General features: G+C 32.1%; 1 protein-coding gene and 1 pseudogene across 10 annotated transcripts in view; both read left to right on the forward strand.

The window, feature by feature from the left end:
• by (focal adhesion protein tensin) overlaps nt 1–19,254 on the forward strand; it is a 687,936-nt gene that overhangs the window by 171,988 nt on the left and 496,694 nt on the right. The window lies entirely within an intron of this gene.
• On the forward strand, nt 1,797–2,804 carry LOC141482787 (ubiquitin carboxyl-terminal hydrolase 2 pseudogene; annotated as a pseudogene).

Below are 19,254 nucleotides of genomic sequence, written 5' to 3' on the forward strand. Positions count from 1 at the left end.
TCTTTATGATTTTTTTCAGGGTTATCAAATCAATTTATATTATATTAGACAATGGAAGTCCGAACTGACGAAATACACCAAAAATTCTGTTCAATACCCTTTGAAATGAAGTACAAATTTTATTTTAAAGTAATATGTGAAAAACATCTTTTTTTATTCAATAATATTCTTAAGTTTGACTCAGTGATATTTTGGTATCAGACCAATTGTCAACAAAAATCATATTCAGTTATATTATGCGCATACCACAATCTTACCAGTCGACTGTTGCGTCTTTGTACGCTTTGGAGTTGGTTCACCATGTGCAGTCCACTCAGATGAAGATCTTTTTCATTCTGGTGTGAAATAATGGAGCCATGTTTCATCCATCGTCATATATCGACGCATGAATTCAGATTTTTTAGCGCGGAACAGCTTCAAACACTGCTCAGCATCATCAATTCGTTTTTGTCTTTGGTCGATTGTGAGCACGCGCGGCACCCACTTTGAACAGAGCTTTCGCATACCCAAATATTCATGCATGATATGTCCAACACGTTCCTTTGGTATATTTATAGCTTCATCTATTTAGATCAACTTCTCTTTGCGGTCACCGAAAATTATTTTGTGGACTTTTTTCATGTTTTCATCGGTAACAACCTCTTCTCAACGGTTGATTTTCCTGGTGTAGAGTCCGATTAATCAAGCCAAACCTTGGTGTTTCTTCACCATCTCCCTGTGTAATGTGTCTGTCTGATTAACTAGAATTTTTGTTTTATTTCCCTTTTTTTTGTCTTATCTATCGCAAAATGATTCAGCAACTCCTTACGTGCCGTTGTGACCAGAATTAAGGTAAGCAGATCACAGTCAAGTTTAATTTTATCCTTTCAGTATTATTATCATTTGTTAATTCTCATTCCTTAGCACCTCTGAACAAAAGGAATTATTCAATAATTTTCAAAGACCTATTAAATATTTGTAAATTATTTAATAATTTTTTTAATTGTATTATTCTGTCTAACAATGTGTTGAAACAACGATAAAAATAAAATAAATACAACAATAAAAATTAATTGGCGCTCCGGGGCGACTTCATTGATTCCAGTGGCGCATTTGCTTTTTCAGCTGCAGGAAAACCCGGAAAAACCTGCAGCACCACATCATCTGAAGATCTTGATCTAACAATGTCCTCTCTCTCATAAAACAAAATGTAGGGTGTCTCCAGAGGCTCCAATAAATTCAATGCATCGCCAGAACACTTCGTGACACGACTATCGTCAAACTTAAACCAGTCCGTTTCTTCTTTGACCAAGGCGTAATAATGACCACATTCAACGCCAAAACCACAGTGAACTATTAAATATAGTACACCAAGTCACTCAATATTCAACACTTGGCTTCAACAGTAGTTTTTTCGCCAAAAAGCAATGATTTACCAACACTTGAAAATCCTTCTCATCTATTTTTTTCAAACTAACAATAGTTGCTTCACTAAAAATGTTCTATCCCACAAACTGATACTCCGGCAGCTGAGTACAAGTGAGAATAAGAATACAAAAAAATTGGAATAATAAAATAAAAAATTTTTCATTGTTTCTATTGAATTTTTCACTTTTCAAAGTCTTTGATTATTGATGACAAAGTGGAAAAGCTAAATTTTTCAATTTTTCTAACTGGAATCTTTTTTGAAGGCTTTCAAGAAAAGCTCCAAGAAGTAAAAAAATATTGAGGATTTTAGTTCAAAATTTATCAGGGTTTTTATGTTAATTTAAAACTTGTAAAAATTAGTTAATTAAATTAAATTAATTAAATTAAAAAATATTGGTAACACCTGTTTCATGAACAGCGTAATTCAATGTTTATCAAATACGAGATGGTTATTGGAATATTTGAAAAAGGATGAATTCATGAAAGATATCAATACTAGTATTTCTAGTATGAAGGGTGCTTTAATAAAATCGTTTGCAGAAGTCATCAAGGAGTTGTGGTCAGAAAATTCTTTTGATAAAGTAGTAAATACAGCCTCCTTAAAAAATCAGATTCAAAGTTTTGCTCCTCGATTCATGGGTAATTCCCATCAAGACGCCCAGGAGTTTCTCCGTTATCTTTTAGAAGGATTACATGAAGAGGTTAATATAATTAATGAGAAACCTAAACCAATCTTAACGGAGATTGACGAAAAATTGAACGACAGCGGAAATGCACAAGAGTCATGGCTCACATATTTGAGGATGCATAACTCTAAGATTGTAGATAATTTCGTTGGCCAATTGAAATCCACGATGAAATGTACACACTGTGGATACTCTTCAGTAACATTTGATCCTTTCTGGGATTTGTCTCTCTCCATACCACAAAGAACCGACCAATTGAGTTTGTGGCAATGCTTAGATTATTTTACAAGAGAAGAAACTTTGGATGGAATTGAAAAACCGACGTGTTCGAAATGCAAGGAAAGGAGAAAATGCATAAAGTAGCTATCAATCCACAAGTTTCCCTATATTTTAGTAATACATTTAAAAAGATTCTCTCCAACGGAAAGTAGAGGCAAATTGAATGATGTCATCGAATTTCCTCTAGAAGGATTGGATATGGACAATTTTGCAGAAGAAAATGTGGCTACTTGTTATAATCTATATGCACTTTTAAATCACAGTGGGACTACTAACAGAGGACATTATACAGCATACTGCAGACACTCGTATACTGGCGCGTGGCACAAATACAACGATTCACACGTGTCACCAATTTCATCAAAGTCGCTTGTGAGTGGAGAACCATACGTCCTCTTTTATGTAAAGGATGGAACAAAATCGCGCCTTTGAGATAACCGAGGGAAAGTTTAACTTTTAGTTTCTTCAATTTTGTAATTTTTTTCAACTTCTCATTTTTGTAAATAAAAGTAAATATCTATAAAAAAAATTAATTAAACGAAGTATATCTAATAAAATAATCACGGGAAAACATTTTTTCCATGGATTTTCGTTTGTTCAAGTGTCTAGAAGGTGTGTGGATTTTTTTCTTGATAATGATATTCAATAGGTTAAAATAATTTTTATTGTTCAAAGGTTCGTATTGGTCAGCGCGTGCGGGACGCGCGTTGTCCGATATTTTCACGTCTAAATTGAAATCATAAATAATGATGATAGATTTCCGAGATGTGGCACTTTTTTAAGGAAATTTCCTCCTCTTTGAGGATCTTTTTCCAAATTTCGGATATTTTCAACAATTTTCGAGATATTTAGGATCTTGTGATCCAGACTAATTTTTGATATTTTATAAATACCGTTTTTTTTAAACTTCAACGTCCTGTATCTCAGAAACGGAGCAGCTCCGGACATTTGTTCATAGGAACTTTTTATCTTGAAATGACCTAAAGCAGGGGTCTGCAAACTTTGAAGCCTTCGGGCCATAATGATTTTTTCAGTTTGTTCCAAGGGCCAATTTCTGCCCTTAACTATATTTCTAGACTAGGATAGTCGCAAAGTGCAAACTTACGCTTTTTTTGCATTTCAATTATTATTGTGTATTGTGACACTTATCGACATCTAGTGGCGAGTAGTGGTACTATGTACTATATTTTTCAGCTACCCGCTAGGTGGCATTAGGCGTAATTAAATATTTGGAATTACTGCGTTGGTTCGAGAAAGTTCTGGTTCTAGCTAGTGTATTCCGATCACCTTGAAATGGCAGTAATAATTGCATATAAAAAGACTAGCGGCGCAACTGCGAGTTAGTCTGCGTGGGAAAGGCGAAGAAAGCGAAACTATCTATTGTGAAATAAAGTAACAGCCGTCAATAAAAGTATTTTGATTTGACTTATTGTTTTTATGTGTGATTTGTTTGTATGGAAAAGAAGAGAAAAATCGACAGTGAATGCAGAACGTTCCAAGAAAAATGAAACTTTCGATATTTTGTGATTGAGTCCAGTAATAAGGCGCTATGTTTAATTTGTAATGGAACCATAGCTGTTCTCAAAGACTATAACATTAAACGACACTATGAATCGAAACATCTCCAAAGTTACTCCAAGTATACAGGAAGTTTGCGGAAGGAAAAATTTGAAGCTTTGAAACGCGGACTCAAATCGCAGCAATCTTTGTTTACCAAAGCGAATACTGAACAAGAGTCTGCAACTCGCGCCAGCTTTCGTGTGGCTCTTGAAATCGGAAAACGTGGCAAACCATTCACCGATGGAGAAATGATAAAAGAATGCTTGATTGCAGTAGCCGAAGAAATATGCCCCGAAAAGGTAAATTTATTTGAAAGTGTCAGTTTGTCAGCAAACACCGTGGCTCGGAGGATGCAAGACATCGTAGAAAGTATATCATCTCAACTGTCTGACAAAAATGGACATCATGAGTGGTTTTCTCTAGCATTGGATGAGTCAACGGATGTATCAGATACTGCTCAGGTGTTGATTTTTATTCGCGGAGTATATGAAAGCTATGAAGTGTATGAAGAACTTCTTGATATTGATAGTATTCACGGTACGACAACTGGGGTAGATATTTTTAAGGGAGTTGAAAATGCCATTAATAAAACGAATATTCGATGGAGAAATTTGAAATCTATAACAACTGATGGAGGCAAAAATATGTATGGTAAAAATAAAGGAGTGGTCGCACTTGTGTCAAAGGCTGTAGAAAATGATGGTGGTTTAAAACCATTAGTCTTACATTGTATCATTCATCAACAGTACTTGTGCGGAAAATGTTTGGATATGTCTGAAGTTCTAAAACCAGTCATATCAGTTGTTAACTTCATCAGATCCACTGGGCTGAATCACCGACAATTCCGCGAGTTTATTCAACAGATTGGAGAAAATGATTTACCATATCATACTGCCGTACACTGGCTTAGTTGCGGAAAAGTCCTTAAGCGCTTGTTTGAACTTCGAGCAGAGATCGAATTTTTTTTAAATGAGAAGCAGCGCCCTTTTGCCGATTTAGAAAATAGTGAATGGATGTGGAAGTTAGCCTTTTATGTCGATTCGACAAATCATATGAACGAACTGAATTTGAGATTGCAAGAAGAAAATCAGCTTCTCCCTGATTTATTCACCAATATCAAATCCTTCAGGCAGAAAATAATACTATTTCAATCGCAATTACGTAAAAAATGTTTCACACATTTTGAAACGTGTGAAATATTCAGCCACACTACAAAGACTGAATTTCCCGTCAATTTTGCAATCGAAACTTTGAGTGCTTTGAAGATAAATTTTGATACTCGTTTTTCGGATTTTGATGTCATTGCGAATGAAATTGAGCTTTTTCGAAACCCTTTTGATTCTGACATTGAAACCCTGGCTCCGGAAGTCCAAATGTAAATTATTGATTTACGGTGCAGTGATATGCTTAAGAACAAATATAAAAATTCATCTTTGTTGGAATTTTATAAGAGTCTTTCACTGGAACAATTTGATAATTTGCATAAATTTGCTCGTGGGTTGTTTTCTGTTTTTGGTACTATTTACTTGTGTGAGTAAACGTTTTCCAAGCTGAAGTACACAAAGAATGTTTACAGATCTCAATTAACCGATGAGCATCCTCAATCCCTTTTGATAGTTGTTACAAGTAAAATTGATCCACAACTACAAAGTATTGTCGGTGGAAAATCACAATTACATAAATCTCATTAGTGTTTTTGTTTTGCTGTGATTCATTTCAATTATTTGTTAGTTATTAATATGCTCAAACTTAGATACTTAAGTTGAGTTTCCTTTGTCATCATTTCTGTCGTTAAGTTTTACCTTGCAAGTAAATAAAACCGAGTAATTATCATTCTGTGTTTTCTTCTTCAACTTATCACAGCAATAGTAATAACAATTAGGTAATCATTGGCTGTCGCGGGCCAGATTGATGACAGTAAATCATTGGCTGTCGCGGGTCGGATTGATGACATTGGCGGGCCGAATTTGGTCCGCGGGCCGTAGTTTGGAGACACCTGACCTAAAGAATCACCCTCTGAAGTTTCGTACTGCAGTTAGGAAACACTCTATATCTTATTCAAAATATCAATCAAACCGTGAACCATTCCCTTTCTTTCTCGATAATTTCTCAAAAAATTGAAAATCATCACAGAAATAAGTAGACACCAACCATCGGTCCCCAATTGGTCCGTGATAACACATTCATTATTCAGACAGCGGGTCCTCCAATCCCATTACTAATTTCTTTTTGAATACAACAATCGCCGATACATTTGCAGACGTCCGGCAAATGGCTCGTCATGGATATCGAGTTCATTAATGCTTGCCACGTGGTATTCATTCAATAGCTTTTTGGCACTCCAGAAGGTATGTATGAATAGTGGCTACAACTGGTGTATGGCGCGGGCGAAATAAGGACCGGACTCCAAACAAACATGCCTAAAAGTAGATGAATCAATCAGTACTGCAGAATATAATTCAATTCAATTAAATTTATTCAACTCAGTTCTGAAGTACAACTATACATCTATAAAATAATTCATATTATATAATTCATTCTGAATGACTAAATGACACTTAGGCATACAAATGCCTGTATTGTGCTTATTCACTCATTCATGAACAGAATTTGAAATGTAGAATAAATATTAATTTGACATTTAGTGATTAGTGGTAACAACCATGATGGTTGCTACCACGCCACAGAGTAAGTGCCAAGCATGGCCAGTGAAATAATTTTAAAATTTTAAATTCTTTTAAATATTTACATAAAATAAGTTTTTTGTACTTCTTCTCTGAAATTCTAAAATTGAATGTGTGACACTTTTGTACATGATGAAAAGTAATAACTTTGTTTTTCTCATTGCAACGTCTGACTTTTTACTATAACCTCAAGTTAATGCCTCGATAAAGGGAATAAACATTCTCGAAAGCTCGACCATATAGCAAAAAGTATTCTTTAAACAACAGCCCAGTATTATGGAGTTTAAATTCGGCACTTGTTTGCGCTTTAAATTCAACTTAAAATGTGCGGCCAACTGCGACCCACTGACGTTCAGTGTTTGTCAAATTCAACTTTTTTTTTTGAAAAAAATTGAAAAAGTGCATTTCTAGATCGAATTTAACAAAAAGTTACTCGAAAAAGTTGTGTCTACGGCAATTTTATATCCATATGCCAAATTTTATGCAAGTAGGCTAAAGTTGAAGTTTTGCTTATTTTTGACAGATATCCCCTTTATTTTAAAAAACAAGTTCGGTTAATTGTCATTAATTCATGTATACATAACAAACTCAGCGTTAAACTAAATGTGCAACTTCTGAAAAAATTCACGGATACGACCCTGTCACAATAGCTCTAAACATCTGGCTAGTGCAGTAATGTGACCTACCATAATAGATTCTTCATTCAAGTGATATGTATATAACAGCTGAGTCTGCTGAAGACTAATAACTCAATCATGATACAACAAGATTTCAGAAAGATTTTTTGATTGAAGTTAAGAGTGAAAAGCGAAAGAACTTTCCTTATACAGCGTGACTCACGGTCGATGGTAGGTTAGACGTTTCTGGAAAACGCAAAGCATGATTTTCCTGAAAATTTCACCTCTCACATTTCCTTACCTGTTCTATCGATCTAAAATATTTTCAGCATTGCGGCTTTGCCACTTCCATCAAAAAGTCCTAGCAACTTAATTTTTTTTAATGGAACACCCCGTATATTAATACATTTTTGGAATCGCTCTGGTATTTTAATACTTTTTTGTTAATAATGTCCTATACCTATCTTTATCTGTTTTCGAGTTAGAAAATAAATTGTGCTAAATATGGTCCAAAACATAGCCTTAATTGAAGTTAAGTACATCAATACTCTCTATTCATGAATTTTGATGATATTTTGATGATAGTTTGGACAAACTCGAAATATTCAAATAACACCAAGAAATTGACTCCATATCATACAGGGCGTGCTAAAATTGCTATTATTTCCATTGTGCATAAAAATAGTCAAAAGTTCATTTTTTCAAATGAAACCCCCTGTATATTACTCGGTAAATTGAAAGATGGTGAAAAATGCTTTAAGATGATATATCATGTCCCACTAGGATCGTTCCTTCAGCAATTATCCGATTTCTCAAATCTTCCACTGGAGTAGTATAAACTAATGTCTTTAGGTGGCCCCATAGGAAATAATCCAGGGAGTTTGAGTCTGGTGATCGAGTAGGCCATGAGTGATGTGGACCTCACTTATGGCCCTCGGAATGATGTTGATAGGTACCAACGGAATTGTTAGATTTGTCCATGTCTCATGAACACTCTGTACATCATCCACATCAAAAGATGGAAGTCGGTTGGCGAGAGGTCTGCGAAGTATGGTGGGTGAGGTAGAGCTTCAACGCTCAATTCGTTCAATTCGTGTGATTTGTGAAAAGTATGTATTCACTGAGATATTACCCTTTCAGTAAAACTCATAATAAATATAGTTTTAAGAAAATGAAAAACACGCTTTTAAAGAACATCGAACTAAAAAGTTGAAAATAAATATAATTTGAAAAAACTAAAAAAACACGCTTTTGAAGAACATCGAACTAAAATGTAAAAAATTAATATAGTTAACAAAACTAAAAAAACACGATTTTAAAGAACATCGGACTAAATAGTTGAGAATGAATATAGTTTAAAAATATTAAAAAACACGCTTTTAAAGAACATCGAACTAAAAAGTTGAAAATAAATATAGTTCAAAAAACTAAAAAAACACGCTTTTGAAGAACATCGAACTAAAATGTAACAAATAAATATAGTTGAAAAAAATAAAAAACACGCTTTTAAAGAACATCGGACTAAAAAGTTAAAAATGAATATGGTTTAAGAAAATTAAAAAACACGCTTTTGAACAATATGGAACTAAAAAGCTAAAAATAAATATAGTTTAAAAACTAAAAAAAAACACGCTTTTGAAGAACATCGAATTGAAGAGTTAAAAATAAATATAGTTTAAAAAAAAAACAAAATTGTGCTTTCAAAGAAAATCGAACTAAAAAGTTAAAAATAAATATAGTTTGAAAAACTAAAAAAACACGCTTTTAAAGAAGATCGAACTAAAATGTAAAAAATAAATATAGTTAAAAAAACTAAAAAACACGCTTTTAAAGAACATCGGACTAAAAAGTTGAAAATGAATATAGTTTAAAAACATTAAAAAACACGCTTTTAAAGAACATCGAACTAAAAAGTTAAAAATAAATATAGTTTTGAAGAACTGAAAAAACACGCTTTTGAAGAACATCGAACTAAAATGTAACAAATAAATATAGTTAAAAAAAAATAGAAAACACGCTTTTAAAGAACATCGGACTGAAAAGTTAAAAATGAATATGGTTTTAAAAACATCAAAAAACACGCTTTCAAACAACATGGAACTAAAAAGTTAAAAATAAATATAGTTTAAAAACTAAAAAAGACACGTTTTTGAAGAACATCGAATTGAAGAGTTAAAAATAAATATAGTTTAAAAAAAAACAAAAAATGCGCTTTTAAAGAACATCGAAGTAGAAAGTTAAAAATAAATATAGTTTAGAAAACTAAAAAAACACGCTTTTGAAGAACATTGAATTAAAGAGTTGAAAATAAATATAGGTAAAAAAAAAACAGAAAATACGCTTTTAAAGACCATCGAAATAAAAAGTTGAAAATAAATATACTTTAAAAAACTAAAAAACACGCTTTTGAAGAACATCGAACTGAAAAGTTAAAAATAAATATATTTAAAAAAATCTATAAAACACGCTTTTAAAGAACATCGGACTAAAAAGTTGAAAATGAATATAGTTTAAAAACATTAAAAAACACGCTTTTAAAGAACATGAATCTAAAAAGTTAAAAATAAATATAGTTTAGAAAACTAAAAAAACACGCTTTTGAAGAACATCGAACTAAAAAGTTAAAAATAAATGTAGTTAAAAAAAACAAAAAAGACACTTTTAAAGAACATCGAACTAAAAAGTTAAAAATATGGTTTAAAAAACTAAAGAACACGCTTTTAAAGAACATCGAACTTAAAAGTTAAAAATGAATATAGTTTGAAAAAACTAAAAAACATGCTTTTGAAGAACATCGAACTAAAAAGTCAAAAATAACGATCGAAAAATACTAGTATTATCGTAAAAAAACGTGGGCGCTTTGTGCATTATTTTTGTATATCTGGCGCCCACGTTTTTTTTCACAATAATACCAGTATTTTTCGTTCATTATTGTTTTAAGCTTATTTAAAAAAATGTTTTCAACTTTTCAGTTCGATGTTCGTTAAAAGCGTGTTTTTTAGTTTTTTTAAATTATATTCATTTTCACTTTTTAGTTTCATATGCTATAAAAGCGTGTTTTTTAGTATTTTGAATTATATTTATTTAGGTGTATATTTAACGATAACATGTTCATTGTTGAAATCCATATTCTGGTTTGCTTTGAAATAATCGAATTAGATTTTAAAATGTATCTTCCGTTTCGTTCAAAACTTGTTTCTCTACTAAATCACGGGCAATTGAAAGCATACATACATACATACATACATACAGGTGAAGCTAATATAAAGCGTGCAAAAACCAAGTAAACTATCGAAACCATTCAATATACTTATTTGTTGAATTTCGTAGAACGTTTTATTTTTCGATGACTAGATGAGAATATAACAGATTGTGAACTCGTTCAATAGAAAATTAATGAGTTCGTGACTGGTAATATCTTTTATTAACTCGTAATGTTTAGAACATCGATAAATCACTATATTATTATCTTTTGAATAGCTCGAATGATAGAGATGAAATTGTATTCTCAATTGTCTGCTAAGAACTGAAATAAAATCCCAGCTATAAAAAACCTTTTAGGGTCTTTTATGTTTTCTTAAATACAGTTTAGTATTTATAACAATGCTTTGCTTAATTATTCTCTAGTTAAAAAACGAAATGATATCAATACTGAATATTCCCCCAACAGTTGATGGGGGATATTAGGATCTCCCATAGTCTTTAACGTTTTCATTAACATCAAGTCTGTTTTTTTTAAAGATGAAGCACAAGCACTACGAGAAAATCCTTAAGGCGCTTTCAGATCGGTGCCTGTGCGAAAGTGGATTTGAATCGCTGGAGATTAAATCCATTTGGAAAAGCGTTCTCCTGAAGATTATTTCACATAAACGCAGTTCTCCAAATGAAAAAGTTCTTAAACAGTGAAGTTTGAAGTGTACTGAGTTGAAACTCAAAACGACGAGCATCCACAGTCCGCTATAATGAATTTATTAACAATAGCTGTAAAAAATAAAAAAAAATTTATTAATTAGTTTTCAGCCATGAGATATTGAAACAATGACAAATTAGAAAAAAAAATGTAATGTATTTTTTAGAAAATTATAATTTCCATTTGGTAATAAAAAAATAGAAAATAACAATTTTTTTATTTTGGCAACGGTAATCTATTTTTTTGCCTATTGAGGATAACTTCACCGAAGGAAAAAAATGCCAGGGTTTTAGTTTAATAATTATAGGGATTTTTATATTAACTTTCAATTCAGAGAAAGTTATTAATTAACAAATTTATAATTAACGTTAAAATTGGGATAAAAATTTTTTGACTGCGGATTATTGTTTATTGATGTATCCCAACTTCACATGAACTTTTTAATTCCTTGATATTTACATTTATTATGTTTACATAAATTTTTTTGTTTTTATGTCAGAGTGACTCACGAAAGGCGCGCGGAAGCCAGACTACCCGCTGTTGGCTCTATTTTCAGGACTCTGTAAAAATTATAAATAATCGAGATACAGTTTCGGGAGTCGTGACTTTTTTTACGCAAATTCATTGATCTTTTAAAATCTTTTTTCAAATTTCCAAAATTTAGAAAACTTTCCGAGATATTAAGAAAAAACTAAAGCCCCATTTTTTTTTCACTTAAATGTTTATAACTTTTGTAATTTTTATCGGCGCGTTTTCAGACCTTTCCTTAAACTTTCTAGGCAAAAATACGAATCGAATGACAGCTTGGTCGTAATTTTTAAACAGGGCTGACGATATTTTCTCTTAGTCGAAAATCGGGATTTTTTATTAGCGATTTTTTTATTGAAAAAATCATTACGCCACTGGATTCAGAGTGCCTCTAAACAGGTGTGACCAAAATTTCATGAAAAAATATTCATTATTAACAAACTTATGACAACTCAAAAATTCGAAAACTCACACAGCTAACAGTTACAAAAAACACCCTATATCAACAGATATAGCCATGAGAATATTTTTTTTATGATTTCAACAATAAATTGCCGCCAGATGAAAAAAAAACATATAGCGTAAATATTTTTAATGAAAATAACGGAATTACATTCAAGTTTTCACGCAAATTAACTATAACTAAGACCCAATATTTCAATTTAAATCTTAGTTGCCATGGAAATGATATTACAGTTTGACACTTGTGAAAGATTTAAGTCTACTATTGTCAACAATATTCACCTTACAGTTCTTCGAATTATTTTGTGTCATGGCTGTAAGATTGAGCGTTAGAGAGGAAATTGAAATTGTACGCCTTTCGGGAGATGACGTTAGAAGTGCTAGAGAGGTTTGTAGAGTATTTAATGAGAGACATCCAGATTGTCCTCGTATTAGCTGCGGTACGGTAAATGAAATAGGTAAATAAAATATTCAATGAAACTGGTCCAGTATCAAAAATGATGTTAAAAAATAATCCTGTACAAAGACGAAACAGGAATGACAGGAATGATCAAATCATTTTAGATTATTTCGGAAATAATCCTAATACCAGTATAAGGAATGCCACTTTAGATTTGAATATTCGACGAGAAACTATTCGGAGATGTCTCAAGGCGAAGAATATTAAACCTTTCAAGCCAAAATTTTTACACACACTTCAAGAAGGCGACGAAGCAAGATGCTTGGAATATTGTTTATGGGCCCAAGGGGAATATTTAAACAATAGAAATTTACTAAAAAATATTTTATATACCGACGAAGCCACTTTCACTACAAATGGAGTAGTGTCATCACATAATTGTCGCTATTGGGCAGCGGATAATCCTAACTGGGTAATAAACTGTAAAAGCCAGTATTCCCAAAAAATCAACGTCTGGTGTGGGATATTGAACGAACGAATTATTGGTCCCTTTTTTTGAGGAACATATTAATGCGCAGAGGTTTCTAGAATTTTTAAACACAGAGGTTTGGGATGCTATTCACGAGCTGCCAATCAATGAACGATCAAATTTAATTGTCCAGTTAGATGGGTGTTCAGTTCATTATGCCAGAGCTGTGAGGCAATGGCTTATCGAACATTTTCCAAACCGATGGATAGGCCGTGGTATTCCGTTTATAGAGTGGCCACCCAGATCTCCAGACCTCACAGTTTTGGACTTTTTTCTCTGGGGAATTCTCACACAAATGGTTTACAAAAACCGCTCAAGAGATAGAAATGAACTTTGTACAAGAATTTGACAGGTATGTGCAGATATTAGCCCTCAATAACTAAGGAACTTAATCAGAAACATTCGTAAGCGCTACGACACATGTATCGAAATACGTGGTGGATCACTAGAGGCTACTAGAATATGAGTTGGAATTAATTGTTGCACTGAATCGAAACATTTCAATAATTAGTTATTAGTTACGTTTATTAAATTTTTTTGCTTCATTGTTAGTTGAATTGTGTGAATGTAATTCCGTTATTCTCAATAAAAATATTTACGCTATTTGTTTTTTTTTCATCTGGCGGCACTTCATTCCTGAAATCACAAAAAAATGATTATTGTGACTGTTAGCTGTGTGAGTTTTCGAATTTTTGAGTTGTCATAACTTTGTTAATAATGATTATTTTACCATGAAATTTTGGTCACACAAACAATCGCTAATAAAAAATCCCGATTTTCGACTAAGAAAAAATATCGTAGTATGCCCTGAAACTTTAATGAACATTTCAAATTTTATCCCAAGGTAGACCTTTTAGTAGTTGACATTTAAAAAAAAATATTGAAATCGATTTACAACTTCAAATTTTAGGGGGGTGTGTCCATTAAAAATGGGTCACACTGTATGAAAGTCTCTACTGAAATTTTCTACTAAGGTAAAAATGCCCAAAGAAGTTCATCAAAAAACATTCATTGGTCTCTCGCAACTGAAATGGAAAACACATATGGAGTATATTTGAAAATTAATTGCAATTATGAGCCACAGTCACAAATGAACTCTTTGAAACAACTGTCATCTAGTGTCACTATGGATACAGATCAACACAGATCTCAATGTATCAAGGCATTCATTAATATCAGTATCTGAATAGCCGCATGAATATGTAATCACGTACGGGACATCAGCGAGAATATATATTATCTTAATGCATATCATTGAATTGTAATTGAAATCAAATATGCGATGGCTTCATTTGCAATCATTGAATTTACATGATTGCTTTATCAGATATAAACATGCCCGACTGTTGACTTCAGTTATGTTGTGAGCTGAATCTGCAATTGCCAGTGATAAATCCATTAATAAGATGCGATATCAATGATCAATGCCGTTTTGCTTTTCATTTTTCAAGTAATCATCCCTCATTTTAGGCACTTGATATTTCATTTGTGTCAACTAAATTTATTGATGCTTTGGACACATTAAAAATGATTGTTCACAAAATTAGTTCAGTTTAACCGACAGTTGTTTTTCAATATTACGTGAACTAATTTGATTGATGAAAAATTGTGAGCAGTTTCAATATTATATATGATGAAGTTGGTCAATACTTGATGAAAATCCATAGCTTGAAGCAGGGGTCTCCAAACTACGGCCCGCGGGCCAAATCCGGCCCGCCAGTGTCATCAATCCGGCCCGCGACAGCCAATGATTACCTAATTGTCGTTACTATTGCTGTGATAAGTTGAAGAAGAAAACACAGAATGATAATTACTCGGTTTTATTTACTTGCAAGGTAAAACTTAACGACAGAAATGATGACAAAGAAAACTTAACTTAAGTATCTAAGTTTAAGCATATTAATAACTAACAAATAATTGAAATGAATCACAGTAAAACAAAAACACTAATGAGATTTATGTAATTGTGATTTTTCACCAACAATACTTTGTAGTTGTGGATCAATTTTACTTGTACCAATTATCAAAAGAGATTAAGATGCTCATCGGTTAATTGAGATCTGTAAACATTCTTTGTGTACTTCATCTTGGAAAACGTTTTCTCACACAAGTAAGTAGTACCATAAACAGAAAACAACCCACGAGCAAATTTATGCAAATTATCAAATTGTTCCAGTGGAAGACTCTTATAAAATTCCAACAAAGATGAATTTTAATATTTGTTCTTGAGCATATCACTGCACCGTAAATCAATAATTTCCATTTGGACTTCCGGAGCCAGGGTTTCGAAGTCAGAATCAGAAGGATTTTGAAAAAGCTTAATTTCATTCGCAATGACATCAAAATCTGAAAAAGGAGTATCAAAATTTATCATCAAAGCACTCAAAGTTTCGATTGCAAAATTGACGGGAAATTCGGTCTCTGTAGTGTGGCTGAATATTTCACACGTTTCAAAATGTGTGAAACATTTTTTACGTAATTGCGATTGAAATAGTATTATTTTCTGCCTGTGTATAAATCAGGAAGAAGCTGATTTTCTCCTTGCAATTTCAAATTCAGTTCGTTCATATGATTTGTCAAATCGAAATAGAAGGCTAACTTTCACATCCATTCACTATTTTCTAAATCGGCAAAAAGGGCGCTGCTTCTCATTCAAAAAAATTTCGATCTCTGCTCGAAGTTCAAAAGAACGCTTAAGGACTTTTCCACAACTAAGCCAGCGTACGGCAGTATGATATGGTAAATCATTTTCTCCAATCTGTTGAATAAACTCGCGGAATTGTCGGTGATTCAGCCCAGTGGATCTGATGAAGTTAACAACTGATATGACTGGTTTTAGAACTTCAGACATATCCAAACATTTTCCGCACAAGGACTGTTGATGAATGATACAATGTAAGATTGATGGTTTTGAACCACCATCATTTTCTACAGCCTTTGACACAAGTTCAACCACTCCTTTATTTTTACCATACATATTTTTGCCTCCATGAGTTGTTATAGATTTCAAATTTCTCCATCGAAGGTTCTTTTTATTGATGGCATTTTCAACTCCCTTAAAAATATCTGTCCCAGTTGTCGTGCCGTGAATACTATCAATATCAAGAAATTCTTCATAAACTTCATAGCTTTCATCTACTCCGCGAATAAAAATCAACACCTGAGCAGTATCTGACACATCTGTTGACTCATCCAATGCTAGAGAAAACCACTCATGATGTCCATTTTTGTCAAACAGTTGAGATGATATATTTTCTGCGATGTCTTGCACCCTCCAAGCCACGGTGTTTGCTGACAAACTGACAATTTTAAATAAGTTTACCTTTTCGGGGCATATTTCTTCGGCTACTGCAATCAAGCATTCTTTTATCATTTCTCCATCGGTGGATGGTTTGCCACGTTTTCCGATTTCAAGAGCCACACGAAAGCTGGCGCGAGTTGCAGACTCTAGTTCAGTATTCGCTTTGGTAAACAAAGATTGTTGCGATTTGAGTCCGCATTTCAAAGCTTCAAATTTTTCCTTTTGTAAACTTCCTGTATACTTGGAGTAACTTTGAAGATGTTTCGATTCATAGTTTCGTTTAATGTTATAGTCTTTGAGAACAGCTATGGTTTCATTACACCTCCTTAAATGTTTTACACTTATTCAGTTACACCCTGTATATCCAATTTACGAAAAGAGCCATACAAAAAGACCATTTTTTTTTTGGACCGAAACTGTATAATCTTTTACATCAAGAACTGAAGATAAGAAGTGTAGGGTTTTTCGTACGACTATTTAGTTTAGAAACATATCATTTCGTTATTGATTTTCATTTTTGTATTATAAACTCATGTTAGGAAATTAACTTTTCATAACTCTATTATCGAGCAGTCGTACAAAATATCAATCTGCTTGGGTTTTTTTATGTTAATTCTTTTATTTTAATTTTTACTTATCATTTTTCGTATTTTTTCATCATATATGATTGGAATGCCCTTTTCTTTCCAAACGGGAGCATATTGCCGAAAAACAGATGAATATATAGAACTAAACCATTTCGGATGTTTCGAGTAGGTACTAATCGTTAACACTTTTATCAACTTAGACAAAGAATGCGGCACAAGTGGTTGACCCTTTTGACTGTTTTTATAACCCCGACCAGTGGTGATTTTTCAAGAGTTTTACGGGAAAGATATTTTATTTAACCGATGAAGTCATTATTCGGTTCTGGGATTTCGGCAACGAGGTTAGACTGTTAATTTTCAGTTTGTCGTTTTGTTGGTGTTTTTAATAAATTTTGTTATTTGTAAACACGGTGTCCTTCTGATTACCTATCACAAGTCCCGACATAACGAACCTTCATAAGTACAAACAACAAACAAAACATTTCATTTTGAAAAATCCAAAAGAAATTTACAAAATAATACATTGTTTGATGTATTCTTGGTATATCCTAATCCTACAATCCTACGTTCCTGAAACTATTTCATTCTTCAAAAAGGTATCACTCTCCTTGCAATTGAATAATACACTGTGATATACACTATTAAATGATTTACTGTACAATTACAATGTTTCTGGAGGGTAGCAGACAAAAACGACTCAAGCATACAAAATGCTCTCGTCATCCAACAGAAACTTTATAACAATCAGTTTAGTTCATATGTACTTTTTTTTGTAAAATTTTTCAGCCCTGTCCAAAAATTACGACCAAGGTGTCATTCGATTCGTATTTTTGCCTAGAAAGTTTAAAGAAAGGTCCGAAAACGCGTCGATAAAAATTAAAAAAAAGTTATAAACAATTAAGTGAAAAAAAAATGGGGCTTTAGTTTTTTCTTAATATCTCGGAAAATTCTCAAAATTTTGGAAATTTGATAAAATATTTGAAAAGGTCAATGAATTTTCGTAAAAAAAGTCCCGACTCACGAAACTGTATCTCTATTATTTATAATTTTTACAGAGCCCTGAAAATAGAGCAAAAGCGGGTAGTCTGGCTTCCGCGCGCTTTTCGTCACTCAGACATAAAAACAAAAAAATTATTTGAACATATTAAATGTAAATATTGAGGAATGAAAAATTTCATGTAATGTTTGGATACATCAATGAACAATAATCCGCAGTCAAAAAATTTTTATCCCAATTTTAACGTTAATTACGAATTCGTTATTTAATAACTTTTTCTGAATTGAAAGTTAATATAAAAATCCCTATAATTATTAAACTGAAACCCTGGCATTTTTCTTCTTTGGTGAAATTATCCTTAATAGGCAAAAAAATAGATTACCGTTGCCAAAATAAAAAAATTGTTATTTTCTATTTTTTTATTGACAATTGAAAATTATAATTTCATAAAAAATACATTACAATTTATTTTTTATTTTTTATTGTTTCAATGTCTCATGGCTAAAAACTAATTAATAATATTTTTTTAAAATTTTTTACAGCTATTGTTAATACATTTATTATAAACAAATGCATTGTTTATAAGCAATTCGATATTTTTTTTTGCATTATGTTAATTGAAAAAAATCATGATTTTTAGAAAAAAAATGGTTTCTAAAAGAATTTCTTTGTTGCTAAAAAATGCATTTGTTAATAAACAATCGTTTTTTGCAACTAAATATTGAAATTAAGGAACCATTTTTTTTTCTTCAAATCATAAATTCTATTGTTCTTTAAGGTTTTGAAAAAACATTTTTTTAAAATTTTTTTCAATTGTTTATTTAAAAAAATTATTACAAATAATTTTTTTTTAATTAATTTTTTTCAATACTTTGTTCTATAATAAAAGTAACTATGCGCCTCCTTCGCGCTCCTTCGCTTTTATAATTATAATAACTTTCAAACTATTGCAGTTATGACAAATATGCTTCAAGTCTTCAGGGCTATTTTCAGGGCTCTGTAAAAATTATAAATAATCGAGATACAGTTTTGGGAGTCGGGACTTTTTAGGCAAAAATACGAATCGAATGACACCTTGGTCGTAATATTTGGACAGGGCTGAAAAATGTCACCAAAAAGAGCTAAATCGAGTACATGTGAACCAGACTAACTCGGCGATATGTACCTTTATCTGTACACTTTAGTCTGAATAAGTCTAAATCTAAATCGGCTTATGTGGCATCTGTGAATGAAATTCAGTGAATAAATTCGAAATTAATATTTTTATTCGAGAGTAAACAATAAATATGAAAGAAGAACCTCAACTT

The sequence above is a fragment of the Leptinotarsa decemlineata genome, unplaced genomic scaffold, assembly GCF_025532065.1.
Source record: "Leptinotarsa decemlineata unplaced genomic scaffold, Ldec_3_MD MMD2_tig00001973_RagTag_RagTag, whole genome shotgun sequence".
Lineage (NCBI taxonomy): Eukaryota > Metazoa > Arthropoda > Insecta > Coleoptera > Chrysomelidae > Leptinotarsa > Leptinotarsa decemlineata.